This window comes from Pseudorca crassidens, chromosome 1 (assembly GCF_039906515.1).
Source record: "Pseudorca crassidens isolate mPseCra1 chromosome 1, mPseCra1.hap1, whole genome shotgun sequence".
NCBI classification, from domain to species: Eukaryota; Metazoa; Chordata; class Mammalia; order Artiodactyla; family Delphinidae; genus Pseudorca; species Pseudorca crassidens.
Window position 1 is genome coordinate 6,656,050 of NC_090296.1, and position 24,515 is coordinate 6,680,564.

Genomic DNA, 24,515 nt, shown 5'->3' on the forward strand with positions numbered 1-24,515 from the left:
AGCATTTGTGGGCTGTTAGGTTCTTGGCTGAAGAACCTGGCTGAGCAAGTATGGTGGTGTTTGTAGCTGGGGTGTCACCTGGTCAGATCTGGATTTTAGAAGGCTCTCTGTCACCCCGACCTCACTTGGATGGGAGGGAGGGACGGCCGGTAAGCAAGCCCCCTGCGGGTCAGTATGACGGCCATGGTGAGCAATGATGGGGCCCTCAACAAACCCGGAGGTGCGGTGGATTCAGTTACATCACCTGCCTTCACAGCCGCTGAGAGAAATGAAAGAAACTGTGGTGATGAACACCCCAGTCCTGGGAAAAGGAGGTCAGTTTTAGCCAAAGTGCAGCCTTTATTTTTCAGGCTCTGTCTTCCTAAGGCAGGAGCCCTTTCTGCTCTTATTGAAGTAGTTTGGGGGCTGGAATCAGAGTGGGGCACGTGTCCACCTGCTGGTGGGGACGGGTCCTTGGACACCACCTGGGTGGCCACAGAGGGGAGGCTGGAGCTCCCGGAGGCGGACTGGAGGCCTCGGGGGGTGAGCAGAATCCCACAGTTCAAGTCCAGGCCACGTTGGTCGTGTGTTCCTCCTGCCACGGACCACACGTGGCCACATTCCTCAGGCTTTGTCCTGGCACCAGAGCCTCAGCCCTGGGTGGGGGGCAGCAGAAGCCAAGGCCTTGCCTCTGATCATTGGCCTTTTATATAATGTGTTGCAGCCGTCGTAGAATTCTCCTTAAGTTTCAAACAGAAATGTTCATCTGGGATGTTTTGGGAAAGGTATTATTACGGAGGCTCTGAGGCCGCTGAGTCTGTCTTAAGTAACGAGGGGAGGTGTGCAAATCACGAGGTGGCAGCTCCAGCTGAGGGGCTTGGCCTCTAGTAGATGGATTCACGTTTACGGTGAAATGGGTTTTTAACTAGGGATCTTGGCTTTTCTTTCACAGCACCTTTGCTTTAGCCACGTTGCTTCTCTTTTCTCTCTCCTTTTCCTCTCTCGGAGGCTGAGCCTTTGTGCGATGGGCTCTCATTCTCCCTTCCCCTGTTTTGCTCTGCATGAGCCCCGCTCACGTGCTCTCTGGAGCTGGTGTCCAGGGGCGTCGGTGCTCCTGGATCCACAGCAGGGACGGGGGTGAGTGACAGCAGCTCTGGGCTCCCTCTGGCTCTGCCCCTGTTCCTCACAGCTAGCCGACTGCCCTCTTCACCTCTCTGAACCTCAATGTCTCCCTTCTCCAGAGGGACCTGCTGCATTACCTGTCACGTCGAGTCGGAAACTAAGTGAAATGAGGCAAAGCACAACTTTCACAGGCTTGGGTGCCTAGCAGGTGATCCGTGAATGCCGGTTCTTTCCTGTCGGTGCCTCTTCTCCCGGACCAGGGCTTGGGAAGTGGTCCAGGGGACCAGCCCGGGGCAGCGAGGGGACACCAAGTCTGGGCCCACCCCTGTAACCCACTTACTGTCTGTCTGCAAAATGAGCTGGCTTATCCACACGTTGTGTAAGTATCTTCTGGGTCCCCATTTGAGGGTCCTGACTGGGCGGTGTTGGAGAGAGAAGCTGAAGGAGGAGGTGGGGGAGGGGAGGGGAGACAGAGGCCAGCAGGGTAACAGCAGGCATCCCAGGTGCTGTGGGCGTTATTTTGCAACCATCCATCCTTCTGCTGGTCCTTACCCAGCCCTCTCACCTTCCACCCTCAAACCTTTCCAAAAGTGGGGGGTCAGGTACCAGCCCTGCCGTCCTGCGGGCTAGAGGTCAAAGCATGCCAGGCCTTTAGGGAGAGCAAAAGCTCTCCAGGCCACCACGTTGAAACTCTAAGTGAGTGGGGGAGGGTGGGAAGGCGAGTGGGGAAGAGGCAAAGACCAAGTCCAGCTGTGAGGACAAAGGGCTTTGGCCTGGGGGCAGGGCAAGCGTAGAAGGAGCAGGGAGGGGTAGGTAGGACAGACAGTCCTCCTTTCTGGGCCAGGCTCTCACTAGTGGTGGATGAGCAGACGTGACTGCCTCTTCTGGGTTGAGCAGGTGTGTCTCGTGTCTTCTCTTTGTTCACTGGCGGCAGACACAGGCCACAGACCCCAGCGTACACTCTGAGGCCCAGGGCAGGGGGAGGAGGTGATGGGCCCACTTGATGGATGCAATGCAGGTAGCTGCTTGCAGCCAGGCCAGGCCCCCTTCCCGTCAGTGGACTGGATGTGAATCAGAAAGAAACCTTCACTGTGTTAATCCACTGAGGTTCGAGGTCATCTGTTACAGCAGCTAGCACACTCTGATACGGGGACACCAGTGAGTGGAAGCTGGCAAGGATTCCTTTGAGCACCCGTTTCTGTACCTCTCTGCAGGATGGAGAGACACTCTCAGTACATAAAGGAGGACGTAACCCCCCTCCCTGAGACTGCCCCGTGGGCGAGGCAGCTGGGAGAGATGCAGGGGCAGGCGGTATAGGAGGCCGGGCTGTGGGTCATGGCCCCCCCCCATCACACCCCCTTCCCCCCTTGCAGAGCATGCTGGGAGTACACCAAAACTGGCCCAGGGATGTGGATGTGCTCTCATCAGCCCAGCTGCCCTTCCCCTTAACTGCCTCTGAGCCAGGGGGTTTGACCGAGGCCGACCCCACCCCCAGCTCCGAGGGTGGGCACGGGACCCAGTACTGGCCAATCGGAGCACTGGAACCCACCCACCCCCAACCACAGGCTGCAGGGATGTAGGACCCAAGTGGGGTCAGTCCCCTCCCCTCCTCCCCCTGGTACCCCTGGTACCCACCGTCTGCTTTCTGTCTCTACAAATCTGACTGCTCTGGGTACCTCATATAAGTGGAATCCTACAGTATGTGTTTTCTTGTGACTGGACTATTTCATTTAGCATGATGTCTTCAAGTTTCGTCCATGCTGCAGCATGTTCAGAATTTCCTTCCTTTTTAAGGCTGAATAATATTCCATTGTATGAATAGACCATTCATCTGTCAATGGACGCTTGGATTGCTTCCACATCTTGGCTAGTGTGAAGAACGCTGCTGTGAACACGGTGCACAAATATCTATGTGAGTTCCTGCTTTCAGTTCCTCTGGGTGCATACCCAGAAGTGGAATCACTGGATCCTATGAGTTTTTGAGGACCCACTATACTGTGGGAACTGTTTTTTTTTTTTTAAAGCCCCCGGTCCCATTAGCAGGGGGTTTATAAATCAGAGTTAAAAAAAGATAAAGGAAAAAGGAAAAAGCCTTACCTTTGGGGCTGACATGGCAGCCCTCACAGGAGAAAGAATTTATTTTGACTAACAAGCCAAGCAGGGATAATCCAGGAGCTGGGCAGGAGTGGAGGACGCAGCAGGAGAAGGAGGGGCCTCTCGCGCAGATGTCCGGCTGGCCAGCAGCACAGGCAGCCGTCTCTACGGTGATGGCAAATTGTCACTTTGGTGGAATTCAGGAGCGCTACTGCCGTCATTAGGAGGCCATCTATAATTAACTCACTCAAGGCTTTTTGAAGGGTAGGACTCTTCCACGGACAGCTAGAGCCGTTCCACCTGCACCATCCCGGGAAGGGGTGAGGGGACGTCTCTTCAGCCTGCAGCTGACATGTAATTAATGGCAATTCTATTGTTCCAGGGCCTCCTCTCCCAGGAAGATTCTGGACTCCCAGCTGGAGGTAAGCCTGTCTCAGGGGGTGGAGACCAGCCTGAGCACAGATGCAGAGGAGGGCTGACCCAGGAGAGCACGGGACACAAGAGGAGTCTAGCCTGGTCTGCCTCGTCATTTTCATTATTGGCCTCGAATGCCAAGGTCAGCGCCCCCGAAGAGTGGACCAGACTCCTCGAGGGATTAAGCAACTTAAAAAATGCCGACAGGGAAGGGAAAAACATTGTGATGCGTTCTGACCACGGGGCTGCCTGCAGCCCGGTTTCCCAAGCCCTGGGCAGGATTGGCGTCTGGATGTCCCCTCTGGAATGTCTGGGCTGCAGCCGGGGTTCGCTCTAAATGAGAAACAGGCTGGCAGGCTGCAGCCAGCTCCTCGTGCGGTCTGGGCAGGGCCGCTTGGCGAGGGCCGCTGCCGTGGAGGACACACGGGCTGTGCCTGGAGGCCATCCCACCAGCATGGGAGGCTTGGGGGCCCAGCCAGCCGGTTCAGGCCAGTGCCTGCACAGAGGGAGGGCAAGGCTTCCTGGGGTCGTGGCCGGACCCCGCCCTGGAGGCAGATGGAGCCGGTTCTGCTCCTGGCCCAGCCCCTCCCTCATTCTGCAAACTTGGGAGCAATGTGTGTCACCGAGTCTCACGTGAAAATGTTTGCCCACTTTGCAAATGGGAGCAATGACATGCCCCAGGGTGTCTCATGGCACAGTGTTGGGAAGCGGAGGGGATATTTCATGGACTTTTAATGCCTGGAAAGGTCTAAGAGGCTAGCTCAATGTACTGGTTTTATAGCTGTAGGAACTGAGGTTCAGAGAGGTTCAGGAACTCACCCATGTCACACAGCAAGGTATGGGTAGATTCTCCTATAAGCAAATGATTCTCCAAATCAGCACTTCTCTGCGCGAACCTGGCCCACAGTGGTGTTTCTCGGCTCTTTCCTAGCCTCGTCCTTCACTCTCATCTCCCCAGCCCACGCGTTGATCACAGATCTTCTGGTTTCCAGCAGGCATGCACGTACTTTTTCTAATCTTATGGGGTGGAGACTCAAGGATGTCCCAGGGGCTTCCAGATCAGAGCTCTCCCTGAAATCTGGGGTGGCTCAGATCCAGCCCCTACACACTTTCTTCCCACCTCCCAAGGGGCGACATCTGGCTGACGGGATGCTGCTCTCGGTGGTCATTACACATTTAACAAGGGGTCCTGGAATTGATGTTCGTCCCCCAGAGTAATCTTTCTAGTCATCCCAGGCTGTGTTTTTAGCTCCACTTTACAGATTAAGAGCACAGAGAGGTTCGGTGACCCATCAAAGGACACCCCGTGGGAAGAGGGGGAAGCTGGGGAAGAACAGGAGCTGCCTGGGACCCTTGGGCGATGCTGTCTCTGCTCCACCCTGGCTGCAAGAGGGCAGAGAAAATGCATCACGGCCTAAACATCTGCCCCTTTCCCTCGGGAGAAAAGGTGTGGTCTTCAGCTCACAAGTGTATGATCTCGGACAACATCGCAGTCTCTTTGGACCTCCGTTTCTCCACCTAAATTGGGGGGTGATGATGCAGGAACGTGAAGGAATGCGAGGAGGTGGGGAGAGCACCCGTGGGGGCCCTGTGGGATGCAGTATTTGGGAAGGGTGTCCTGGGAAGCGTGGGGTCTGTGGTGGAGAAGCCCCCCCCACCACCCTGGGGCCAGACTTTAAAGGATCTTGAAAGCTAGCGAAAGAGGGCTGAATTTTTCCTCTTAGTGGTGGAGACGGAGCTTTTAAAGTGGGAGGCGACGTGGTCTCTTGGTGCCTTGGGAAGGCCATCCCATTTGTCACATTGGAGAGGGTGGCCTGGAGGGGCTGAGAATGAAGCAGGAAGAGCAGTGAGGGGCAAGGGGCTGAGCAGCGGAGGGGGTGTCAGGCAAGAACCTCCCTCCTTTCACTTCCCCCTTCCCTTTCCTATGGAAGTAGCAGCATCTGATTCTATTCGTGTTGGAAGTTTTGGTTTTAGTTCCATAAAAGTGATGGAGCTGGTTATGATTAAGATGAAGATGGAGACATCTTCGAGGTTAGTGAGAGTGCAGAGCATGTCACCGCTCCCCCTACCACCCACCTCCTGCTTCCTCTTCCCTGGAGCACCCTTGACCCTGACCCCTGAGAGGTGTCCACTGGGCCATGATAGGACCAGCAGAAGACCCCTCAGAGGCCACCCAAGATCGGCCTTCACTGAGGACGATGGAGGCTCTCCACAGGGGCCCCCTTGCTACAGCACAAACTTTCCAGCACCCACACCTGCACCACATTTGCTTGTTGGACCCCATCCCTCCACGGTCCTATGCAGCCCCCAACCCCACTGATGCTACAATTCACACTGAAATGATGAAGGACCACTGGGGGTGGTCATGATAGAGATATGTCAGGCCACGGGGGTGAGCAATTCCCAAATCAAGAAAGCAGGTTGGGATTCAAATACTTGGTAGTGATGCTACTCCAGGGACGAATTCTGCTCTAAGTTATAAAAATATCCCCCAGTCCTCTTGTAAATTATTATTTTCAATAACAACTTGGGACACCTCCAGAGCTATCTCCATGGTGCACCTGTGCTCGGTAGCGTTTTGGCTGAGAACCGTGAGGTGTACGGGTGACATCTCTGGGCAGAGGTAGGGGTGACCCACGTGAAAGTTGTCCCTGAAATTTGGGGTGGCCCAGAGAAAAATCCATTACACTTCCTTCTCCCATCTTCCCAAGGGGTGGAATCAGATCAAAATGAATACATTTGGAGAGACGCTGAATGGTCCTTTTTTTGGTGTTAAGGAATGGTTACAGGCCTAGTGCTTGCCTAGAAGCTTCATGCCTTTGTTTTAGCTTGGTATCCAGGTTTACACGGGTCTCTGTATGTGTGTCTGAAAGGGTGTGTGTAAGTGTGGTGTGTGTGCATTCGTGAATGTGCATGTGTGTGTGCATGTGTGTGTGCATGTGTGTGTGTAGGGGTGAAGGGCACTTCCTTATTTCCCACATGCTTTGAAAGCAACACTTGTGCATTGGTTCAGCTAGGCTTTGGGCCCAGAAGGGGGCATCTCAGCCCCAGTCTCAAGCCAGCCGCTGTCCCAGGGCAGGTTACTAGCTGATGGCTCCTGCCAGCAGCGGGGACATCAGAAAGGGTTAAGGGGCCTGACAGGCTGCTGCCCCAGGGGTTCGTGCCCCTTGGTGTCCAGGGAAAGATCGATAGGCCCTTAAAGTGATTTATAACAATGGATGGGGAGGCAGCGTCCTTACCTCAACTCCGGTGAGTCAAATCAGCATCCTCTCTTCAATATTGATTGTCCTGCCCTGTCTAAACACACATTAGCAGGGGCGAGGCCATAAAAATGAATCCTCCTCCTCCATCAAATGGAAGGTCATCTTACCAGCTTCCCTGGAGGGGAGTGATGTCATGAATCATCTAGCTGGAGGGAGAGATTTTTCTTAGATCTGATAAGGCTGTTGGCGTCAGAGTTAACTGGGGTGGCCAATGGAGACAGGAGCGGGGTTGAGTGTCTAGAAGGGCTTTGGTGCAGCAGATACACTGGTGAAGACCCTCTGGATTCTGCAACTGCGTGTGAAAGCCTTCTTTCAGCATCTTTACCTACAGCTGGCCTCACTGGCCAACTCCTGGGCTTTTTAGGAGTTAGTGCCATAAATATAAGGCCCAAACCCAACTAATACCGGCAATAATAACATCTTCCCTTCCTATCTGCTCCCTCCTAGCCCTCCTGGTGCACCCCTGATACTCCGCCCCTTTTTTCCTTCCACAGCCAGGGAGGAGATGGGGCTGCAGGGGTTGAGGGGTCCGGCAGGCTTGGGTGTGCAGCCCATCACTGACTCTTGCTTTCTGTGAGATCTTAGACGACTCGCTTCATCTCTCTGAGCCTCAATTTCCTCATGTAAACCTGCCTGGCAGAGTTAGTGTGAGCGTTGTGTGATATAAAACAGGGTTTCTCAAGCCATGTCGCACATCACAATTTTTGCCCTATCTGTGCGCTTCCTCTATGACTATTTAATATTTTTATTTAAACCAATTCACTGTGTTCTATATAAATTTGTTTAAAATGGAAACATTACACTATTTAGAAATGTTTTTATTGAAGTATAGTTGAGTTACAATGTCGTGTTAGTTTCAGGTGTACAGCAAAGTGATTCAGCTATATATATATATATTCAATTTATATATATATATAAATATATTTATAAATATATTTATATATATATATATTCTTTTTTCAGATTCTTTTCCCTTACAGGTTATTACAAAATATTGAGCATAGTTCCCTGTGCTGTACAGCAGATCCTTGTTGGCTATCTGCTTTATATAGAGAGGTGAGCATAAAAACATTGCACTATCATTATAAATGGAAAGTTAGGATCATGTACTATAAATAGAAGGAAATAATCAAACTAAGCATATCTGCAGATGACATCATGGTTTACATAGAAAATTTCAGGAAATCTACAGTAAAACTTCTAGAACCAGTAAGCGAGCTCAGCAAAGTCATAGGAAACAAGATAAACATACAAAAATCAATTGCATTTCTATAAACTAGTAATAAACACATAGAAATAGAAACACAAAAATACAATACCATTTCTAAATGCTCAGAAAAATACTTGGTAAATTTATCAAAACTTGTACAGAATTGTATGCTGAAAGCTACAAAGTACTGAAGGAATCAATCAAAGATGATCTAAATAAATGGAGAGACAGGCTGTGTTCATGTTGGCAGACAACATAGTAAAGAGGTGAATTCTCCCTGAATTGATAAAGAGGTTTAACACAACTCCTATGGAAATTCCAGCAAGAATTTTGTAGATATAGGCAAGATTATTCAAAAATGTATATGAAAAAGCTAAAGAACTAGAATGTCAACAGTAATTTCGAAAATGAAGAATAAAGTAGGAGAAAGCATTTTGCCTGACTTTAAGACTTATTCTATAGCTAGAGCGATAGAAATAAAGGTGGACCTACGAGCTAAACGATGCTTGTGCACAAACCTCCTAAGAGCCCTTACACATCACTCAACAAACATGTACTGAGCAGATGCCACGTGCCCTGCCTGAGCCCCACCTGAGCTACGCAGAGAAATGGGCACCGTCCCTGCCCTCGAGGGGCTCCAGTCTAGTGGAATGCTGAAAGTGTGTGTGTGAGAGTTCCCCGGCGGTCCAGTGGTGAGGGGTCCACGCTTCCACTGCATGGGGCACAGGTTCAATCCCTGGCTGGGGAACTAAGAACCCGCAAGCCACTCGGCGCAGCCAAAAAAGAAAAAGAAAGTGTGTGTGTGTGTGTGTGTGTGTGTGTGTGTGTGTGTGAGAGAGAGAGAGAGAGAGAGAGAGAGAGAGAAGGTGGGAGGAAGGGCAGAGAGGAATCCGAGCATCACCCAGGACCTCGTGCTGGGCTGAGGGACCCAGATGTCTTCCTCTTCTTCTCCATCTTGTTTTTGCCATGTCTTTCATCCTCTTCTTGCTTCTTCTCAGCTCTCTTTGGGAATGCTGCATTTAGGAGGAAGTGCTGTGCAGTGCAACGGCTTTCATAACTTTCTAATTTTCAGCCGTGGATCCCTTTGAAAAAGGCAGCTTAACACAGCACTGCAATAGGATTGATGTTTGTGTCCCCCCAAATCCATGCATTGAAGCCCTCATGCCCAATGTGACGGTATTAGGAAGTGGGGTCTCTGGGAGGTAAATGGGATTAGTGTCTTTATAGAAAAGACCCCAGAGCACTCTCCTGCCCCTTCCGTCACTGGAGGACACAGCAAGAAGACAGCCGTCTATGAACCAGGAAGTGGGCCCTCAGCAGATGCTGAATCTGTTGACCCCTTGACCTAGGATGTCCCCGTCTCCAGAACAGTGAGAAATAAATGTGTTTAAGCCACCCAGTCTGTGGGGGTTTTGTCATAGCAGCCCTATTGGAGTAAGACAGCACCCCGATATCTAAAACTGGTCAAAGTGTAGCTGCTCAGGTAGGGTCCTACCTCCCATCCTGTGCAGGGTGTCCTCTCAGGAAGCAGACACTGAGCTGGAGGTTGACGGGCAGGGCACTGATTAGGGATAAATACCTGTGGGAGGGCAGGGGAGGCAGTCCAGCCAGGATGCAGGCTTCACAGCACCCCGCCGGCCCTGCCATCTATATGGCCCAGGCCGGGCCTTCGCACTCCTGTACCCATGTGTGCGCTGCTCTGAGAAGGGTGAGCTCTTGACTGAGGCTGGTCTCTGCAGCCGGGTGCGGGTGCCCCGTGACGGGGTGACAGCTGGAGGCCACATAGCCTTTGTTTAGGGGGATCTGGTCGCCGCATCTCCACGTCCAGCCCAGCCTACCCTTGTAGTCCCCTCCTTTCTATACCCCTGGGGAGCAGCTCCTTCAGGATTCTTGTCACCATCTTTTTGGGGGGCTTAGAAGAGCAAGGTTAGTGGATGAACTGAAACCAGTCTCCAGGTGCAACCCATGGTCATGGTGGGGGTCCCCCGGCCCTGACCTCAGTCAGATTCCTCTCCCCTCGGCTGGAACGTCTGCTGGTCTCAGGGCTCACCTGGTGGCATGAAGGCCTGGGACCCCACTCACCATGACTCTCTCAGGCTAAGGTTCTTGCACTTATCCATTTACCATTACAATTGAGAAAGAGATCATGGCAGGAACGCCAGAGGAGCCCGTGGGCAGCCTCTACCTCTCCCAATGGGGTTTCTCCACATGGGGGTGGCTGGTGACGGGTGCTGTCCGGTGGCACAAAGACCTTCACACCTGGACCACTCCCATCTATCCATCTACCTGCCTCCACCCCAAACCACTTGTGCCCCATCTTAAGTTTTTTTCTTTACAAATCCTTGTCCGCCCAGCCAGGCCACTCAGCACTGCCCACGAGTCTGTATATATTCTAATCTATACCACTTCTCCTTCCACACAGTCAATGGCCAGGCGCTCTATTTGAAACTCTGCCTTTTGGGAGGATTTGTGAAGGGTGTCTCATACAGCCACAGGTGTGCATTGAGGAAGGGGGCAAGTACAGCTCTGTTGCATGATGGGGGTCCTGGGCCACCCGCTCGTGCAGCTTACTTGTACCCTCTGGTCCTGCTTATAATCCATCCCAGAGACACCCCTTCTGTTTTAGGATGGACAGCTCCAGGGCATCCCCAACCTTATGTCTTGGTGGGTCTGACAGACCCAGCTTGTTTTGGGCAGTCCTGGACACCTGGTCACTTCTTAAGCTATGGCCGGGTGTTCCACCTCTATCAGGGTCCAGTGGCACAGCAGGATTTCTTTTTCAAAAACCTACTTCTCTGTCGCAGATGGCGTGGCCTTGCTGCAGACCCCCCAGGGGCCTCCTGAATTGTGATTCTCTTGCTGGGGTTTGGCAGAGGCCCCTCAGAGCCCCCCCTCCCACCACCAATACTTCTAATACTGTAGGATCTTCCGGGTCGTGGGGTCCGAGTGGCAGTGTTCCTTGTGCTGCCGTCTGGTTCCCAATGAAGCTGGCAGTGCTTGGCGTCGTCTGATTTATGGACCAGAGCAGTATTCCTGGATCTGGAATATCAGCGGCCTGCCAGGCACTGTGCTTGTCTCTCTGTGGCAGGAAGTACCTGACACAATACTTTTCATTTTACCTTGGAGGGGATCTCTTGTGTTGCTGCCGACCTCTGGACCTCAGCACTTTCCGCTGATATGGGGTTCACCTACCTTACCGAGGGCCCCAGCTTGAGAACCACTTCTTACCAGTGATGAACTCCGTGAGAAAGCGCCCCTGAGTTTCGTCATGCATCCGTACTGGTCAAGGGCCTGCCCTGTGCCAGGTGTTGGCTTCGGGTCTGGATGTACCATAATGAACAAAACAGACAGGGTCCTCACCCTCCTGGGACTTCCCCTCTAGTGGGGACAGACGCACGGAGCGAGCAAAGGAACGAATAAATATACGGTTATAAACTGTGATAAGTGTTTTCAAGGAGAACTCAGGTATTGGGGTGGAGAATAGTGGGAAGCCACAGTTTTATCTGGGGGACAGGTGGAGTGGGCATGCTGAGGAGGTGACGTCTGTACTGAAAGCTGAAGCAGAGCTAGCAGAGCCTGGGGTCCTGGCGAGTGGGGAGGGGCAGGACGAGAGCCCTGGCGGGGGGGAGAGGGTGTGTGGGGTTCTGAAGCAGGAAAGAGTCTGGTGTGCTCTCGGATCTGGAGAATGGCCAGCATCTGGAGCAGTGAGTAAGGGGGTGAGTGGTGGGGTGGGTTTGAAGGAAGAGGCGAGCCCCATCCTGCGGGGCTCTTACAGGAAGTAGGATATTATTGGAAGCACTGTGGGCACCGTTGGAGGGTTTAAGCAGGGACGTGACATGACCTGATTTCGTTGACGAATGTGACTCTGGTCACCCCAGACAGAACAGACTGCAGAAGAGCACGTTGGGGTGGGCAGGTGGTCCAGATGGGAGGTGGTGGTACCCTGGGGAAGAAGAGTGGTGGGGTTTTAAGACCTGCTTCAGAGGCGGAATGGATAAGGACTTGGGGATGGGAGGAGCATGTGGTTGAGGGAGGGGGCTACCAAGAAAGACTCCTGGGTTTCTGTTGCAAGAAGCTACGGTGGAGGGTGGTGCCACTCCCTGGGGCCGGTTCCAAACGGTTAAGTTCTGGAGACCCAATGATGCTCAGGTGCTTCTACCTAGGAACGGGGCAGGGGAGGGTGTCTCGGGCAGATGACACACCGTGTGTGGAGCACAGAGCCAGCAACTGCCTGGCTCACATGGACTAGCTGGGCATGAGGGCAACGCAGGTGGGGAGGAAGGTCTAGAATAGGCGTAAAGTCCAGGCTTGCTGTCTTTTGCTTGCTTTTAAATAGTATCTTGAAGCACAGAGAGAGAACATACGCATTTCTCATGAGCTGGAAAATCAGAAAGTGCTTCTAGAATTGCTCAGACGAGGAGGGATGCTCCCCCATTCCCGAGGGTGGCAAAAGACCAGGTTGGAGGCACTGCCCTGCCTGGCTTGGGACCTTCCTCCACGGAGGCTCCCTCTGCTTCCCGGATCACTCTGCAGAGAGAGGCTGACGTGAACATGTTAATCCAGCCCCGTCTGGTTCTTTTCCACCAAAGCTTCAATATGCATCTGATCTCAGGATATTGGATTTTTCTTTGAGGAAAGAAATACATGACTTATCTGAGGAATAAGCCCAAAGTTCCCTCCATGCCTCACACGTTCTCTATATTGGGCTAAAATAAAGTTTGCTGATTCTCATGTAAATCTCTAAAGCCCGGATGTCATAATACGAGTGTTTTATGTGCCAGGTGAGTGGGCTGCATCCCCAGAAAAGAAAGAAGGCAAGGAAGAGAGATTAGTGGTTATATCCGAGCAGAAAGGGAACAGATTCAAATACTTTAGTTGTCTATAGCTTCTTGATAACGGTGGACGAGAAATACGATTCCCTCTGAGAAGCAGTCCTTTCGGTTTATATTTGGAATTGATCTTGAAGTCTGGCAGATATGTTCTTTTTGTAGTTGTTGCCACTGCATTTCTTTTCCACATTCCCTCAGCCTGACAAAACGATGCTTCATAAAATCCTAGCAGTTTTTGGTTCTTTCCTGTGTGGCTTGTGCAGGACGGGTAATAAAATAAAGTACCCTGCTTGCCGCAAACACTCATTGTGTGACTGTTTGATTTTGGCCTAATGGGTACTTCAGAGAATCTTGTTCACGTCTCGATGGGTCTGAGCAGTGAAAAGCAAGGACGGCCCACTAGGATCTTCTCAGTATGACTCTGCTTGTAGGAGGAAAAAGAGATGTCTTTTCTGATTTTAAAACTAATTGGAAAATTTCAGGGCTTAGCAAATACAACACAAGAATCAAGGTGAGTCCGAGGGGGTGATTTTAGCTTATGCCAAATGCATACCATGTTAGATGGTGTGGATGTGTCCCCAACTTTCTCCTGAATGCAGAATTTTAGAGTTGGAAGGTTTTTAGACACATTTCATCAGTTTTCTTATTCTATTGATGAGAAAACTGAGGCCAGGGCAGGTGAAGTGATCCACCCACTGTCACACAGTGAGCTGGGTTTGAGAAAAGCTTATCAGCAATTGTAACAGGTTGTATTTCCAAAGATGGATGCAGCCACGTCTCCCAACCCACAAGCTCTTCTGCAGCACAAACTTGCTACTCTTCCCAATCTGGGATGATGCTGGGACTGCTTTGACCAATAGACTAGGGCAGAAGTGATACTGGGTCACTTCTAGGCATAGCCCTGCATGGCCTGGTACTTCTGCTTCTGGCTTTTGGGGATGTCTACTCTCGGTGTACTTTCTCTTTGACCCAAGGTGCCGTATTGTGAGAAGTCCAAGTCATGTGCAGGAGCATGTGTAGGCGCTCCAGTTGACCTCCAGCACGGACTTGCAGCCCTCTGAGTGCGCCATCTTGGATGCCCAGCCCAGCTGAGGTTTCAGATGACTACTGTTCCAGCTGAGCCAAGAGAGAATCACCCAGCCGAGCTCAGTGACTCTTCCCAGCTGTGACAGTTAATAATGAAGTATTGATTCAAACCAGTAAGTTTTGGGGTCCTTGTTGAGCAGCAGTGTTTAAGGGGAACACTATTCATAATGCTAATATGCAAACTCATACTTGAATATCACTGTACAATGTTACCAACCACTCTCTCATTTATTCTAAAATCCAGTGTTTTTTTGTTTCTAGTGGAAGATCATGACTCATGAGCGGATCGTAAGGTCATTCTCGTGGGCTGCAAAAAAGTAAATCAAATAGAATAGAATTTATCAGAGTGCATGACACACAGAAGGGTAAGGATTGTGAAATATTTGTTTCAGTTGTGTGTGTGTGTTCTAGATCTTGTTGTAGAATATATTTCTTATTGTGGGTCCCAGTCCAAAATGTTAGGAAAACATTGTTCTAATTTTTTTTTGAAATCTCTATAGTTTATTTATGTACCGTAATATACTTTATAGTATATTATGTACTACTTTGCCTAAAACATTAAAATCTTATTACAGTTGTTGCACTAAATTAACTACTTATAAACCTACAAAACTTTGCCTAAAACATTAAAATCTTATTACAGTTGTTGCACTAAATTAACTACTTATAAACCTACAAAACTGTGTTTTATATAGATATAATCATAGATAGACAGATATAGTTATGATATAGATGTAGATATAGATGTATAAACATATATGTTTATCAAAAATTAAGAAGAAAATGGTAAAAATTAAAAAAAATGATTTTCTATCTACCCAGATATTTCAGATATTTTTCCTTCTTTTCTGAGGGCATAGTCTTTCCTCTGCTATCATTTTCTTTCAGCCTGAAGAATTTCCCTTTAACATTTCTTTTAGAGCAGATCTGTTGGCAATGAATTCCTCTGGTTTTCTTTTACCTGAAAATATTCTTATATTTTACCTGTGTTACTGAAGAATGTTTTTGATGGATATAGAATCCTGTGTTGCTAGGTTTCTTGTTTTTTTTTCTTTCAGCACTTTAAAGATGTTTCCATCTTTTCTCGTCTACAAGGATTCTGATGAGAACTCAGCCATTAATTGGAATTTTGTCTCTTTTTGTGTAATATATTAATTCTCTCTTGTTACTTTCAATATCTACTCTTTATCTGTGGCTCTCAACCATTTGAATATGATGCACCTTATTTTGGGCTTTTTTCCCTTTTTTCTACCTGATATCCATAGAGCAACCTATGTTTGCAATTATATGTTTTTCATCAAATTTGGGAAATATTAAGCATTATTTATTCAATATTTGTATCCTTAATTCTCTCTCCTTGTCCTATTCCAATTACATGTGTTGTACTCTTTGAGATCATCAAACAATTCCCTGTTTATTGATTTTTTTCTCACCATGTTTTACCTTCAATAATTTTCATTGATTTATTGTGGTGTCCTTTAGTGTTTCCTCTGTCATGTTTATTAAGTCCATCCATGAAAATCTCTTTATTTCAGAAAATATATTTTTCAGTTCTAAAATTACCAATTCTAGAATTACTGTTTTTATTGGTTCTATTTTTCCATTTGGTTCCTACTGGGGCACAGAGCAAGTTTCCAGGATAAAGTAAAAATATACAGAGACAAAAGACAAACTGCATATTTCACAAGGGTGTTTACATAATACATGTGAGTATTTTTGCCATATATTTAGTTATGAGAACTTTGGGACAATTTGAGTGTATTATTACATTGTTCTAATTTGATTGTTATTATGGCTTTGACAAGCAAGCAGGGGAGGTTTCATGATCTCCTTTTCCTCAACGAGGAAACCAAAATTAGATGTGGGTAACGAGGCAGATCTGGGCGTCTCCTCTTCTGTCACCCAAGTCCAGCCTCTCGTGCTGCCTCCTTCTCATTCTTAAAATATTTAAAATCTTTCAGGTCTTGAGCTGGTGTGTGTGCCCAGTAATAGCGGGTGACACATATGTGTGCTTGCCCTGTACTTGGTCCTCATCGTGCTAAGGACTCAACACAACCGACTCATAGAGGTGTTCTCATGACACCCATTTTACAGGTGAGGAAACTGGGGTTCAGAGAGTCTGCATAATGCAGCCAGCGTGAAGCTTCCAGTAGGCGGGGGAGCCAGAAACAAATCTATGTAAGTTGGCCCCGTGTCTACACCCTTAACTATTAAACTAGGCTCTTCTCGTTGGGAAAATTCTCGGCTGAGGAAGCCCCACCACTTCATTCCTCAGTTTGTTTCCGTTGGGCTGGTTTCCTCACTCGCTCCTTCCTCAGCCTGTAACTCGCAGCACCAGCTGAGGTTTCTGAGGCTGGAACGCGGCTGCCCCCGTGTCCCATGGGGACACTCAGGGTTGCCACCTGTCCCAGGGCCTGGAGAGGGGCCAGGCCTTTCTCAGTGCCTGGGAGGGAGAGCGTTATCTTGCAAACCGCTTTCCTTCTTGTTTACAAGATGAGAATCAACTCTGTGGTTAAATAGTTGATGTTGGCAGAAGACTTAAGATAAGAAAGTCTGTGTGATTTTGGAGGCCCATTTCCTTTCCTTCTTGCTTTACTTTCACGTCTGATTGTTTACTTGTCAACTAGAAGTCCTTCAAGGAGAAAAAGCCTGGCGGACAGACAGCCTCTGCTCCTTGGTTTCCCTGCCTGGAAAAGTAAGAGCGTGGATTTGTCCAATCCAGTGGTTCTCAACTGGGAGCCATTTTTACCCCCAGAGGACATTGGGCAGTGCCTGGAGACATTTTAGATGGTCACAACGTGGCATTGGGGGGAGATGTTATTGACATCTGATAGGTAGAACAAGGCATGATGCTAAACATCTTATTACGTACAGGACGTTCCCCACAGCAAAGAAGTATCTGCTCCAACTGCCAATAGCACCAAGGCTGAGAAACCTGGATTAATCTCTTCATGTAAACATCCGTGCTCATTGAGGGCCTGCCACGCGCCAGATGAAAACAAAACTACCGTCTCTAGACTCAAGGAGCTTGTAATTTAGTGGGAACGCCAAAAGCTTGAACCCTTTCAGAAATGAAAAACGTGGGAGGGGAGAAGAATACAGTGTTACGGGGACACAGAGCGTGGAGGGGCGGAGTGCCTGGTGAGCTGAGGACTTTACAGAGGAGGTGCCACTGGGATCAGACCCAGGGGGCCCAGGAAAAAGAGGAGCAGCACAGATGGGAAGGTGGGAAAGCACAGGATGCTCTCAGGGTGATGGAGTGTGGGATTCCTGTAAGATGAGCGTGGAGAGGCGAGGAGAGGCCAGGGCTGCCCCTCCTGCCTCAGAGCCTTAGCACATGCTGTTCCCTGTGCCTGGAAGTGTTTAGCAATGGTCACCTGGCTTTCTTCTCTCTTTAGTCCCCACCCAAATGTCACTTCTTTGGGAAGCCTAGGCTTGCTAGCATTTAATCTCAGTTTGTAATTTAATGTTTATTTCTCTGAGGAGTTGACTATTGTCTGGGCACTTCTGCCCACACCACCCATTCAAAATGGCCTTCCCTCCTGGTGAAAGCAAGCTCTACAGGTCTCTCTGGGGTCCTTTAAGCTCCTCCCACTTAGAGAAGCCAATCACATGTCCTCTGTTGTGTATTTGAACTTCTCATGAGCCCCCATTGCTTTTAAGATAAAGCCCAAATGCTGGGCTCCACACCCTGAGCCCTCAGTCCTTTGGGATCTGGCTCTGGCCTCCTGCTCCAGCCTACCCCACCTCTAGCTCCTTACCCCTTGGTTTCAGTCACCCCACCCTTCTCACAGGGACCCCGAGTGGCCGTCTGCTCTCCTGCATCTGAGCTTTAGCCTGGAAAGCTCTGCATGTGCAACCTGCTTCTGGTTAGATTGGTGGCTTCCTTGAGTCTGCCTTGCTTGCTTCCAGGAAGCCCACTCTCTTTCCCCAGGTCTGAGTTAGGTGCCGTTCCACTGCGTGGTCAGAGTCTCTGGGCTTACCGTGGCACATTTGTTGCACTGAAACCGTCTCCAGGGAGCGGTTGGGTGGTGTTCAGGGTGGCATTCCCGGCACCTAGTACAGGAAACAGCATATTTTTCTATTCATTTAATGGGCAAAGTCACGGATGCCAGTTCCTTCCAGCTAATTCCTGGATCTGGTTGAGAAGAGATCCAGCTTCCTTGAGAGCCTCCTTATACCAGAAAAATCCTCCCTGGTCCTACAAGCCCATGTTCTTACCTCCTCCCATGTAATTTATAATAAAACCCACACTCCCCCACCCCACCCCGCCCCGCCCCCACCCACCCCAGTGATGCTAGAATTGAGGCCAAGCTCTGGTTTCAGTGATTTAATGGCACCAAATAGAAGGGGCATTCAAAAAAGAATAAACAATTATGAAAGTGACTTGTGCAATTCTTGAGTGATCAAGTGATTCCATTACATGTGTGAATTGGCCCCCTGAACTGGACATGTGGGGTAAAGATGTTGAACTGCCCAAATTTACACTGCTCAGTATTCACAGTCTAATGGTGAGTTTAATGATGGATATTTGCTGAAGAAAATTCTAAGTCGAAAAGGTTCATGCACCCCAGTGTTCATTGCAGCACTATTTACAATAGCCAAGACATGGAAGCAACCTAAATGTCCATCAACAGATGAATGGATAAAGAAGATGCGGTACATATACACAATGGAATATTACTCAGCCATAAAAAAGAATGAAATAATGCCATTTGCAGCAACATGGATGGACCTAGAGATCATCATACTAAGTGAAGTAAGCCAGATATAGAAAGACAAATACCATATGATATCACTTATATGTGGAATGCAGAAAATGATGCAAATGAACTTATTTACAAAACAGAAACAGACTCATAGAATAGAAAACAAACTTATTGTTACCACAGGGGAAAGGGAGGGAGGGATAAATTAGGAATTTGGGATTAACAAATACACATATGCAACAAGATCCTACTGTGTAGCACAGGGAACTATATTTAATATCCTGCAATAAACCATAATGGAAAAGAAAAAGAAATGATGGATATTTGCAGTGATCATTAAGGCATTGGACAGGCTTGTCTGTCAGATGTGTTTCCAGCTCTTAAAATCCCAGCAGCAGAGCACGCAGGCTGACTTCGCACTGTCACCGTCATCACTCCCTGGGCATATGATAAAGTCTTGGTAAATGTCAGTGGTGGCTACTCCATGTCAAGTACCTTGCTAGACCCTGGGAGAATTTAGAACATAAATTATACCTGATTTCTGTCTTCAAGGAGCTCCTTGTCTCATATGAAATTTAGGATATGTACATATTCTAAAATGAATATATGTAATATATATTTATATTTGTATATATTAATATTAATATATGTTAAATATATATTTAATTCTAGACAGTCAGTGAGAAATGCTGAAAAACGAGAGAAGATTGGGAAACTTCAAAACAGGATATAGACAAATTCTACCTGGAAGGGTTTAGAGAATGTGGGGGAGATAATATTTGATTTGCATCCTGAAAAATTATACGTTTGAAAGAACAGCTATTCCCGTAACAACTTGATACACAGAGCTGAAGGTAAGAGTACTCCAGGTAGACAGAATGGCCTGGGAAAATGCCCAGAGGCAGAAAAATGAGGTCGTGAAGACTTATTACTATGTTTTCTTCTAGAATATTTGTAATTTTATGTTTCACATTTAGGTCCATGATCCTTTTTGAGTTAATTTTCGTATATGGTATCTGCACATTTCTGGAGTTCTCTCTCACTGCAGCTCTCTTCTCTCCAGTATTCTGTCCTGCAAACTCTGTCCACTTTATTCTCTTTTGTTCTCAGCTTCACATCCTCAGCCCTTTCTGTAAACTCTCAAGGCATTAAACTGGGACAGTTGTGACACTCACTTCACTTGTTTCTCTTCTCACTGGGATCCCTGTTCTTTATTGCCTGATGTCCTTCATGGTCTTGGAAACCTTTGATGTATACATATATTTGATAAATATGTAAATAAATTTTGATTGTCTTAGGCAGCACAAAAGATCCAGTCCCTGTTACTCCATCTTGGTTGGAGTAAAAATTCTCTCAGAATTTATTTTTTAACCTCTAATGAAACTAGTCAGATCTCTCTTGGGTATGCCTCCCACTTCACCATTAGCATCCCGTCTACCATCCTAACTTGGTCACCTCCATCTTTCATTTGGACTATGCAGTCACTTCCTATGTGCTCTACTCATCTCCACCTCATCCCCTCTCCAGTCCATTCTTGTGTAGGAATGCATTTGATGTTGCTCAGAGAGAGGTCTGGCCTTTGCCTTCCACTCCTTGGAGGTATTGCCTAGGTCTTTGTAATGTTATCCCTGTTAGGGGTGTCCTTGTTTCCCTGGGGACTTTGGGCTACACCAACATTGTGATTTAGCGTGGGGGCTTTGGGTGACAAGGTGACCCAAGGCTTTGGGTCACAAGCCCAGCCTCTGGTGGGGCTGAGGACAGATCAGCCACATGGGCAGATTGAGCCCAGGTAAGGGCTATGAATACCAAGGCTTGGGTGAGCTTCACTTGTTGGCAATACTCCATGTATATTGTCACACACTGATGCTGGGAAAGGTTTATTGTCCCTGACTCCATGGGCAGAGGACAACTGGAAGCTCTGCATCTGGAACCTTCTGATGCTGAAAACTCGCCCTCTGTGCACCAGTGCCAGATCAGATCTTGGAGACAGAGTTTTGGATGAAGTAGAAAAGAATAGCTTTATTGCTTTGCTAGGCAAAGGGGGACACAACAAACTTGTGCCCTCAAGTACTGTGTCCCAACCCAGGGGGATTTGGTGAGGAGTTTTATAGCGAAGGTTCAAGGGTGGAGTTGCTGATAAGGATCAGGGTGTGTGCAGGGCCTGTGCTCCTTTAATCTGTCCTCACATGGTCTCCTGATGAGCTTCTGAGGTTCTCAAGGTTATCACACTGTGACCTTCTCTGGAATTAAGAATGCTTCATCAAGTAGTTAACATGTTCTATTTGGTGGGGGTTTCAGTTCTGTAGGACAGCTCAAAGATATTGTTACGGGTATCCTTTGAGGGAGAGCCAGGACCCTGCACTATTGTTTCTTGACTGTTCCTCCCTTGTTTCTGCATCCCCTCCCTTCCCTGATCAACAGCTGTTTGAACCTGCCCTTTGGAACTCAGGGAAGGTCACGGAGGCTGAAGCTTATTTTCTACAAACAAGAAATGGGGGACACAGAAAGGCTTCTGTGCTCCGGAGCCCCACAGGGTCCTGTTCAGTTTCACTTTCTGGACTCAACCCTACACGCTTCTTCCTTTGGCTGATTTTAATCTCTGTCCTTTAGCTGTAACAAAAAATAACCACGAATTTAACAGCCTTCATTGACTTCTGTCTCTTTAGTGTATTATCTATGGACGAACTTGGGGAGCCCGAACTTTTAAAAGATATCTGAAGTGATGGCAGTTCGCTTCCCGCTAACTCTGAAATTCTTTTTAATGCAATTTTCTTGATCTTTTAAAAGACAAAAAAAGCCCGATATGCTCCTCTCTTGTTTAAACCCTTTGGTGACTTACTGTTATATAGTGAAGAGCACACTCTTCAACATGGCCCATGCAAGCCTATGACCCAGAACCTGCCTCGCCCACCTTGTTCTCTGTTACCCTTCTTCCCATTGCTGCTTTCTTTTCCTGTTTCTTCCATTCTCTTCCCATTCCCTCTTTTTCTACTGGCTTTTAAATTTACCGAACTCAGGTTCAGCTCATTGCCGCTTGAAAGCCAACGTTCAAGAGACAAGTGTTGATTGGAAAGAAAAGTTTGCTTTATTCAGGAGGCCAGCAACCTGGGGAGAAGGTGGACTCATGTCCAAGAACCAACTCGGAAAATTCTGCTAACCATGAAAGTTTTTAAAGGGTGAAAGGGGAAATTAATCACAGTTAATTAAGGAGGAGATCAGAATCTTCCTTATCTTTTACTATGTGCAGACTTTCTTCTGACTGGTTGGTGGTGAGGTGACAGGGCAGTGCTCCAGGAATCTTGTGTTCAGCCTGAAGTTACCATCCTCCACCTGGGTTGGGGTTTTATTTCCTGCAGAAGAACTCAAAGGTATTGTTAGGTATATCCCTTGAGGAGGAACCAGGACCCTGCTTTAATCGCTGCACTATTGTCTCTTGACTGCTCCAACTTTGTTTCTGCATTCCCTCACTTCTCTAATTAGAAACTATTTAGATGTACCCTTTGGGACTCAGGGAGGGTCTAGGAGCCTGGAGCCTTCTTCCTTCATATAAGAAACAGGGGACACAGAAGGGCCTTTGTAACCAGGAGGATCCCACAAGGTCCTGCCCAGTTTCCAAATTTCAGTCCTCTTGGGCTGGCTGGTACCTCCCTTCCACAGACCAGGTACCTCTTCAACGACTCTTGAGTTCTCCTAACCCTTACGAAGGTACAGTCCACTCTGCTGAGAGCAGCCAGCAGAAAGATGGTATGGTGAAAGGTGCTGTTTCTGTCCATGGAGGCACAGGCAACTCAGTTCTCAGCAGAGGCTGGTCAGGGGAGTGCTGAGAAAGGTCTTTTAATTAACACTAGTGGGAGCTTTAAAGATGGGCTTGAAGCCAGAAAGAGTTTTGGGCCCAGGGTCCCCAGTTAATTACAGAAGCCATGTTCCCAGAAAGAGGCACCTCCTCTTCTTGGTACCCACCTTCCCTCTTCTCCCTCAAATCTCAAACAAGGAAGTGGAGTGGGGACTATGAATCATATTTCTGGGTCACATTTCTTGCTCTTTGAAGATCTTGGGCAAGATACTTCACATCAGGGCCTCTGGTTGCTTCTGTGGAAAATGAAGAGTTTCAAGTAGCTCAGTGATTCCCACCAGTTTGACGACAAATGTCCCCTTTTATAGTTTTCCTTCCATTGTGAGCATCAATTGTGTTGCAAATGACAAAGAAACTTGAGCCTTGGTTGGTGTGGCCTTATGGTCCAATAAGGTCCTACTAGGTGTCATGCCTGAGTCAGACAACAGGGATGCAGGGATGGATCAGGCACGGGTTCACAGCCACAGGGAGCCCACCATGTTCTGGGAAAGACAAGCACACAAATGGTCACACTCAACAGGAGCAATAGTGCTCATTGGGGCCAGTGGAGGGGAACTTCATTGACACTGAAGGACAAATAGGAGTGTCAGGTGAGGGAGGGCACTCTGAAGGCCCTCTAGATCTAGGAAGATGGAATGCTGTGGGCAGATAGACTTTTTGTACTGCTGTCAAGAGCCAAGGAGCTCTTCCATGCAGATTCCAGGTGGCTTGAGAAACAATGGGACAGGTGTTTTCTGAAGCCAGGGCTTTAGGTCCTGCTGTGATGCTGGGCAAGTCACATAATCTCAGTTTCCTCCTGAGTGCATAGATTTCTAACATGTGCTCAAGTTCACGTGTTGGTGTAAATAAAGCTTTGTCCTCATACCAGCTAGTGACATTCAACACAGTCCTTGGAAGATGGATCCCACAGCTGTTCATGAAATCCCAGTTCCTGTTGACCTTGGTCAGCTGTGTGACCCTCTCAAAGAATCCCACATGACTCTGATCTCCTGGATTTTTACACACGTAGGGAGGCTGGAGGGGTGTGCACTGTTTGTTGAGAACCCACCAGGTATCATTCATTAGATCATATAAGTCCCCTAAAAGGAGTAAGTGGGGTTTGCTCAATTTAAGAGATGAAGCTAAGAAAGTGTGGAGAAGTCTGGTAGCCTGTATGGGCCACATGGCTGGCCCATGGAAGAGTTGAGATACAAAGCCAAGTCTGAGTGGCCCAAGAACCCATGCTCTTCCCACTGACCATGCCACCTCCCAGATGTGGGGGGTAGGGTGAGGAGGGGTAGAGATGAGTAGTATGGTGGTATCAAAAGTGCTGGGAATGGGTAGAAAGGAATTAAGGTCTTTGTAATGGGTTGAATGGTGACTCTCTTTAAAAGATATGTCCACTTGGAACCTCAGAACATGAAAGTATTTGGAATAAAGGTTTTTGTAGATGTAATTAGGAAAGGATCTCAGTGTGAGGTCATCCTGGATTAAGGTGGGTCCTGTATCCAATGATGGGCATTATTCTAAGAGACAGAAGAGAGAAGACAGGGAAACAGAGGGGAGGAGGCAACATGGTCCCAGAGGCAGAGATTGGAGTGATGCAGCCATAAGCCAAGGAATGCCAGAAGCCACTAGAAGCTGGAAGAGGTGAGGAAAGATTTTCCCCTGGAGCCCTCAGAAGGAGCATGGCCCTGCTGGCACCTTGATTTTGGACTTCTGACCTCCAGGACTGTGAGATAAGAAATTTCTGTTGTTTTAAGCCATCAGGCTGGTGGTCATTTGTCACAGCAGCTGCAGGAAACTCATACAGTCTTCACCACAGCGTGAGGTTAGTGTCACACCTCCACGTGGTCAAGGGAAACACCGTGGTGTGGTAGATGATGTTTACAAGCACTCCTGGCTTGGACCCTGAAGCTCAATCCTAGGAAAGGAGAACAGCTCAGCCTGAGAAGGCAGCAGGGCAGTGACTGGTGG

General features: G+C 48.3%; 1 long non-coding RNA gene across 1 annotated transcript; it reads left to right on the forward strand.

Annotated features, from left to right (window-relative positions):
• Positions 1-3,285: 3,285 nt before the first annotated feature.
• Positions 3,286-15,461, forward strand: LOC137222725 (uncharacterized). Its single transcript, XR_010942566.1, has 5 exons — positions 3,286-3,459; positions 3,578-3,617; positions 13,886-14,110; positions 14,259-14,362; positions 15,056-15,461. It is a non-coding gene; the product is annotated as an uncharacterized lncRNA (long non-coding RNA).
• The last annotated feature ends 9,054 nt before the right edge of the window (positions 15,462-24,515 follow it).